A 9019-nucleotide genomic window follows, 5' to 3' on the forward strand; every position below is an offset into this window, starting at 1 on the left:
AAGGCGAGCCGTTTGTTTTCTTGAATGAATAAATCTTTCTAGACTTTTCCTTTTTTTTTTTTTTTTACACACATAATACACTTTACATTTTTTTCTTTTTTACAAAATGGATCATTCTGAAATCTACTATTTTGATCTAATGATAGGTTTTAGAGTTCTTTGTGGAAGGTCTTTTTTTTTTTTTTTTTTTTAAAGGCTAGAGGGACTAATGCATATTTATTTATGGTCTGTAGGGGAGAATCTGAGAAGATGAAGTAGCAGAAATGGGAGAGGGAATAACTGAGGGGAGCAGGGGCCCTCATCAAGAAGAGCCCAATAAAAATGGATGGAGGTCTCCAAACAAAAGCAATCCGTGCTTTGCCGTGGAATTTTCAAAGCACATGACATCGGTGTCACGTGTACAGTGAGCATTGTACCTTTCCCCGAAGCCCCGGTGGTTTTGTGCACAGTGAATCACATTCACGGCCCCCCATTCGTCCTCTCAGGGAACATCTCCCTGCCCAGCCCTGCCTATATATACGTATGTGTTTTTTATTTGGCTATTAAAATATTTTTATGTATGCAATCTTTTCACACACATCGTTCCGCCCTTTGCTTTTCAATCTTAAATTACCAGCGACAGCTTTTCATTTTAGACTTCACCTGTTCACAGGAAAGGCAGAATTGTCGCAACTGGGTGAGTCTTGATTCAACTAAACTGTTCCTCTGTTGTGTCATGGGTTGTCCCTAACCGACTCTTGCTTTTCACCTATTATAAAAAATCAAACAAACAAACAAACAAAAAACAATAAACCCCACATCAGATAACCTTCTCAGCGTTTATTGGCGTAAAGTCTGTGCATGCCAATGTGAAGAGTGTGCTAACAAAGAGGCTGCATATGCACTGAACCTTAAGAAGCATGGCCATATTGTCCTCCAAAACCCTGTTTCAATTTCTTCTCCCTTGGAGATGTGTGAGAATTACCCACATTCATTCACCTCTGGCCACACCAGATACTACCAAATGTAGACATGATGCACACATAATTTTGAGATAAGAACTTAGTGAGTTGCTGGGGCTGGCCTCGAACTCACTATCTGCCTGCTTCAGCTCCCCCAGGTACCAGGATGACAGGTGTGTGTCATCACAAGTTTCTTCTGAAAACAGTGCTTTGATTTCTGCCAATTTAACAGTTGAAGGTGGAAAAGAAGGTGAAGCCCATGGTTAACCATATGCTTTGTTCTGTGTCCACAGCCATGTAAGGGCAGCAGTTAATAAAAAGAACAGCTATTTTGTTTCTCTGGGGGGCCTCACTCCTGTGTATCTTCATAGATACCACTCTAACTTGTGGCCCTATTGTGTCCCAGCAGGAGGATCACAATGACCTCTTGCTGTCCCCATAGGTGCACACGCACACACACACACACACACACACACACACACACACACACACCTGTAATTTATTCTCTTAGAGTGCTAAAAAATGTAAGTTGGCATTCTGTCTCTGCAGATGTAATAGGAATATTCAGAGTGACTCCACTGTACACATTGAGACATAATCTAAATGACTCTTTTTCAAAGAGAGTGTCTAAACACTCCAGATCCCCCCAAAACTACTGAAATAGGACCTATGAAAACCATCCTGAGTGCAAATAGAAATGCTGGTCTTGTACATGTTGTGATGGTGGTAGACAGGGCTAGACTTAGGTTACTGGTGCCTCTTGGCTCCTGGAAGAAGCAAAGATAAATGGTCTTAGGAAAGTACTGTCATTTGTAGAGTCCGAGATTTTCCAAGAAAATCAAGAGAATGTGAATTTCCAATTAAGGTTCACCAAAGACACAGGTCAACAGTAACAAAAGACTCACATCCAAAGAGCACCAGCTACTGGAATACCAGCTACTGAAATTCTGGGTCATAGAACACACACACACACACACACACACACACACACACACACACACACACACGCTGGGATTTGGTCTGACTTGAGCTTGCTCAGTTCTTGTGCAGCTGCCCTTCACTGTCTGGCAGACACTGTTGCCTTGTGGATGTTCACTGCCTCTGGCTCTTTACTCTCTCGGCTCCCTCTTCTGCTGTCATCTCTGAGCCTTGGGTGGAGGAGGTATGATACAGATGTCCCATGGAGAGGAGCATTCCACAGGCTAGTCTTTTCTACAGCTTGACATGTTTGTGGGACTCTGTGTTGATTACCATCTACTGCAAATAGAAACTTCTCTGATGTACTCATCCTTGGATACCGCAACAAGCAGCTGAGAGTCAATATGATATTATTCACTTGCTAGAATAATAGACAAAGGCTCTCCCTCAGGTGCTGTGGCTTGTTTAGTCCCAGGTTCTTGGCTCAACAGTGATGCCAGTTACGGGGTTTCAGCTTGTGGAATGGAACTTCAATCCAATCAGAAGCGGTTGGTTAGGTCTATGACATTTTTGCCACTACTGCACAAATGGATATTTCTTGCCAGGACATTCATTACTGACATTTACAAGTTCCATAGCTGGATAAGATTGATAACTGTTTGATGAGTGATTGCTTTTCTCTTCATGCATAGCACCTGGCAGCACAGAAAGCTAGCCAGTTACGGATGGAGCTTCCAGGTTCAATACCCGTTTGCTATATCCATGTTCTTATGACTTAAGCATATGGTGCCTTCAGCGATAGGGTCCTACCATAAAGTTTTGGAGGGGAACCAAGAGTAGTGGCAATAACCTGAGATGTTTGAGAGTCTGTGGGGCCTCACTGGCTAACAACTGCAAAGGAGGCAGCCCAGGGCTTTTAAATTTGTTACTCTGTGTTGTCTAATATATTTTATATGTGTATGTATTTTAATATATTTTATATATGTATATATTTTAGGAGGCTCCTTCTGTAGTAGGTTTTCATATGAGTTTCTAGAATGGTCTTTAGTGTTATTTACAACTCTCCATATTCCCTCCTCTACTCTGCCCTCCCACTTATCATCTAATTTAACCCTTTTTTGTTTGTTTGTTTTTTGTTTGTTTGGATTTTGTTTTTTAAGACAGGGTTTCTCTGTGTAGCCCTGGCTGTCCTGGAACTCACTCTGTAGACCAGGCTGGCCTCAAACTCAGAAATCCGCCTGCCTCTGCCTCCCAAGTGCTGGGATTAAAGGCATGCGCCACCACCTGCGCCACCACCGCCCCGGCTCTAATTTAACCCTTTATGATCCATTATTCTCCTTTAACCCTTAGCTACATATAGAAGAATGACACTGGATCCAACTGAACTCCAAATGGATCAAGGACCTCAACGTAACACCCAACTCTCTGAATCTGATAGACAAGAAAGCAGGGATATGCTTAAAGTCCTTGGCACAGGAAAGAACCCTCTAAACGGGACATGATAACACAGGTTTTAAAATTAGCAGTTAATAAATGGGACCGCATGAAACTAAAAAGCTTCTGTCTAGCAACGGATACCATCATTCAAGTGTACTGTCAGCTTATAGAATTGGGAGAGTTGTTATTAGTTAGTTATTCATCTGATGGAGGGTCAGTATGGAGGATACTCAGAGAACTAAACCAGTCAGGCACCACGAAAACAAACAATCCAATTAAAGCCGAAGCATGGAACTCCACAGAGGGTTCTCAAGAGATGAGGTACGGATGAATGGCTGAGGACCACTTTATAAAGTGTTCAACAGCCTTAGCCGTGAGGGAAATGCAAATTAAAAAGTAAAGAAAATTTTCATTTTTTCCCCCAGTCAGAATGGCTAAGATAAAAACCAAAGCAAACAAAACAACCCTCCCCACAAGTGGTAGCAAGTGTGGGGAGATGTGGGGAGAGGAGTGTGCACACTCAGGGGAAGTGCAAAGCTTGTGTAACCACAATGGGAGTCTCTATGGACGGTTCTCACAATGCTGAAAATGGACCTACCACAAAATGCAGCTCTCCTCATCTGAACTTGTATCCAAAGGGCTCTATATCTGACTACAGGGACACTTGCTCACCCATGTTCCTTACTGCTGTATTCATAATAGCCAGATGTTGGAAACAGCCTAAGTGTCCATCAACTGGTGAACAGATACTGAAAATGTGATACAGTTTTAGTTTATTAAGAACACTAAAATTGGGGCTGGAGAGAGAGTTTGAGAATTAAGAGCACTTACTCTTGCAGAGGACCTGGGTTTGATTTTCAGCACCCGTACTGTGGCTGATAACCACTTGAAACTCTAGTCTCGGGGATTCAATACTTTCCTGTGAGCTTTGCAGGCACCAGACACACATGTGGTGCACGTACGTGCATTCTGGCAAAACATTTAAACACATAAATCAAAAAATGTCAAAATAAAAATAAAAAGACAAAATTATGAATTCCCCAAATAAATGGATGGATCTGGAAACAGTTCTTCTGAGTAACATAACTCAGATCCAGACAGACAGGTGTTATTTGTTTGCTCCCCAGTGTGGATGTCAGCTGTAAATTTTCAGATGCACGTGTTTCATTGGGAACACCGCAGAGGTCAGGAAATTCAAGCTTGTCAGAGGGGAGAGATAGAATATATTGAAAAGACTGACTTTGAAGGTGGGATAATTTTAAAATGTTATGTCAACATTTTAAACAACAGAGTGTACTGGTGCATGACTAATTCCAGCACTAAGGAGACAGAGGCAGGAGAATCTCTGTGAACTGCAGGACAGCCTGGTCTATACATAACAAGCTTTAGGCCAACCAGGATTGTACAGTGAAACTGAACCCAAAACAAAACAAAACAAATTAGACACAAACCACCCACAAACATCGTATCAACTGTAAACCATCCACAAACATTGTATCAACTGCAAAACACCAACAAACATTGTATTAGAAGAAAGAAGAGAGACAGCATAGTCCCAATGGTGTGGGCCTGCCACCCAGCTGCTTAGGAGACGGAGACAGAGGCAGGGGCATAGGACGTACAAGGCCAGCTTGAGCAACTGGGTGAGATCTTGTCTCAAAACAAAAGGTAAACAGATGGTTCAGGGATACAGCTTAGTGGAGAAAGCTTGCTGAGGGTTCATGAACCCCTCCCTTAGAATCCCAGCACTTGGAGAAAAAAACAAACGAAAAGAATGGGAATATATGTGTATATGTATTTGTATATGTATATAGGAATATATGTGTATGTGTATATATACTTGTATATGTATACAGGACTATATATACACGGAAAGAGCTATTTGAGCTGAACCTGAAAGGTCTAACCTTCCATCCCAGCTACTATTTGAGCTGAACCTGAAAGGTCTAACCTTCCATCCCAGCTACTATTTGAGCTGAACCTGAAAGGTCTAACCTTCCATCCCAGCTACTATTTGAGCTGAACCTGAAAGGTCTAACCTTCCATCCCAGCTACTATTTGAGCTGAATCTGAAAGGTCTAACCTTCCATCCCAGCTACTTGGGCAGCTGAGGAGGATTATGGGTTTAAGATCAGCTTGGGGTATAGAATGAGTTTGAAGCCAGCCTGGCTGATTTAGTAAGATGTTGTCCCAAAATAAAAGTAAAAAGGTGGTTGGAAAGGTAGCCCCTAAAGCCAGGAGAAAGGTGCCAATTAACTAAAGTACAATTTGTATAAGATAAACAATGTTTGAAAACAAATCTGAATCAATGAGAATGGTTTTGATTACCTACTAATGATACAATGAGATTGGATTCACCCCCTCCTCCTCCCCATACCATTTTATGATGTCTATAGTAGGTGCACATGAGACAGGGAGACCAGGAGTGGTAGAATGTAAAGAAATACACTGAGTATTAATAAGGGGAAATGGGTGGCTTTGTCAAGGTCAGAGAAAGTTAGAGGTACTACCAGAAGCTTTATTGGGGATGAGATGGTCACTGTACTAAAGGTACAATTTACCAGGAAGATAAAACCAGCATCAGAATATACAATGCAGCTGTCACTACAGGTATAGGAGATACTTGGGGCGTCTTACAAGCCAGGTACTCACCAGAGAACTGCAAGACTGGCTTCTCAATTCTATGTACATCAAGTAGACAAAAAAAAAAATTGCCAACAATATAAAAAGTGTTAACACACAAGAAAATAAAATGGAATTCATTATATGTCTGTGCACACATCTCTATGCATTGTGCATGTGATATCGTCCATTTGACAGCATCTAGAATTATGGAGGATATAGCCTGCAGGCACACTTATGAGAGACTAGTGAGATGAAAATTAGGCTCTGAGAATGTCTGTGAGAGATGATCTTGATTGGGTTTACTTAGGGAAGAAGACCCTCAAACTGTGAGCAGGACCACTCCCTAGGCGGAGTTCTGAGACTGCATACAAAGCAGAAAGCAAGTTGAGCACCTCCACTTATCTTTCTCAGCCTCCTGACTGTGGATGTCTTGAGACCAGCTGCCTCAGGCTCTTGCTGCTATGCCTTCTTACCACCATGGGCTGGAACCTGGATCTGATACCCTGTGTAAGCCCTTGCCTTTGCTAGGGTAGTCTATCACAGTGAAAGGAAAAAAAACACAACATGTATAGATGGGTGCGCATATCTCAGTGCCTGCTACTCGTAGCATGCATATGCTTCCACATTTGAAGCTGTGCATCATTTATAAACAATCCTACAAAAGCCCATAAAAGAAGTCTCAACACACTTGAAGACTTGGTAGACTCAGGCAAGATACCTTTTTGGCCACACAGTACAAGCCAATGGAAAGCCGGTAAAGAAGTTTTGTTTGTTTGTTTTTAACATGAACAGGAGAGACGGCTCAGTGGTTAAGGGCATTGGCTGTTCTTTCTGAAGACACTGGTTTGTTTTCTAGAACCAATATGGTAGCTCACAACCCTCAGTTCCTCTAGTTCCAGGAGATCAGACATTCTCTTTTGACCGCCGTTAGCACCAGGCACACATATTGTGCAAATACATACATGTGGGCCAGACACAAACATGCTTAAAGTAATAACAAATTAAATGAAAATAAACATTTTAATGTACTTTGGAATGAAAAAGTGTTCAGAACACAAAGAGCATCAATGAAGAAATCAAACTCCGAGGATTCAATTTTGATTTTGTAGAAGTATGAAAGAACTCAGCCGGTCACAAACACTTACTGGGTGCAGAGCGAGCTGCATTTTCAAGTGAGCGTGTGGGCTGAGGCACTTATGTTTGCAAGGAGGAAGCCTGACAATTATCATCACTATGAAGAGTTTAGGAGAAGAGAGTGCACACAAAGAAAGCGGAAATGAAAAAGATACTAAGAGCAAAACCAGATACCAGTAAAGTAGAAAACACAATTTTGAAGAGTGAGGGAATGGGCTTTGTGTGGGTTCTCTGACAAGACAAGAAATTAGCCTGAGCTCAGGTGAGGCTCAGCAAAAATAACAGAAGGAACAGAGTGGGTGAGGAGGAATGGGGGACGGGAGGAGCAGTAATGTTGGGGTGACAGAGGCACCATACTGCACACCAAGATGGATCAAAAAGACAGTTCATAACTAATACCTGTCTACATCTATTTTAAATCATTCTATAGCTGCTAAAGAGTTAGAAAGACTTGCAAATATCCCTCCTACCCTGCAAAGCACGACAAACAAGACACCAGGCCAGGGGATTTTTAGTACTATTATTTATTTATTTATTTATTTATTTATTTATTTATTTATTTATTTGAGACAGGGTTGCTCTGTGTAGCTCTAGCTGTCTTGGGGCTCACTCTGTAGACCAGGCTGGCCTTGAACTCAAGAGATTCAGCTGCCTTTGTCTCCTGAGTGCTGGGATTAAAAGTGTGTACCACCTCCACCTAGCAAGGTCAAGGGATGTTCACAGATGTCCTCTACTGACGGATAGACACAGACCACCCCGATTTGGCATGACCTCTTCCCAAAAACTAGAGGAAGGAACCACCTGCCATGCATTCTGGGGTCTTATGATGAAAGGCAAGTATGGGAGATATCAAATCTCAAGTTGATTCAGTTTGGTGGGGGACCCTCCCACCAGAAATTTCGCCTGTGTGTTTATACAAACACTCAAACTTGGATATGGTTCGTTCAATTTAAGGCATTTTGTTGTTACTGACGATTGAGCGGGCTTTCTAAGACATGGTTCATTACAATGTGATACTGTGGTAGGATTCACATCACACCCTGCAAAACCGTGGTCCAGTTTCTTTCACCAGGAGCTGTGAGTAGAAACTTTGCACACACTGCTCTCCACCTCAGTGTATCCCCAGGCACCTCTATTCCACCAATCATGGTTCTGGTGTCCAGAACTGAAGGATGAGGTCCTAGGTACCATCTAGCATGACTGATGGGGGCAGCCAGCCTTAGCTATCACAGATTTAGCCCAGACTAAGAGTGGTTGCCAAACACATTAGGAAATCCTGCTAGCAGATTCTCATCCCAGGGGCTCCTTGCATAGGATTTCCCCTATCCTTGCTGTCAGCCCAACCTACAGCAGTCCCAAGGTGCCTGACATCATCCTACCGACCTATAGTGATCCCTAGATATTTGGGGTCATCCCACCAACCTATAGCAATCCCAGGATGCAAACCTATAGCAAAAGGCAAGGCTGATTGCAAAGAGGTCAGAGCACAAAAAGTGAAGCATGGTGAGCAATGGACATAGATAACAAATCTCACGTCTTCAGCACTTACAGCATCTTCGGGCATGCCCAAGCTTTGACACCGCAACACACGAGTCATTTACAAAGTTCATGGTTCAGAACTGTGCATATCTGTATCTGTTTCTGTCTGTCTGTCTGTCTGTCTGTCTGTCTATCTATCTATCTATCTATCTATCTATCTATCTATCATAGATATATTGCTATATTGATGTACATTGTATGCTGTGTACCCAGGCTAGCTGCTCCCGAGCTTCTGGGAGACTCCTTCATCTCAGCCTCCCATGTGATCGATCATATTGGAATATCCCACTTTAGGGCTGCTGGGATTACAGATGCTCACCACCACACTCAGTTTTTAAAGAACGTTCCTTTGAGGATTTCATGCACGACTGTACTCTATTGGTCTCATTCCATCTTCTTCCTTCCCCCTCCAAGTCCTCCATGCA

The sequence above is a fragment of the Arvicanthis niloticus genome, chromosome 2 (assembly GCF_011762505.2).
Source record: "Arvicanthis niloticus isolate mArvNil1 chromosome 2, mArvNil1.pat.X, whole genome shotgun sequence".
NCBI lineage: Eukaryota > Metazoa > Chordata > Mammalia > Rodentia > Muridae > Arvicanthis > Arvicanthis niloticus.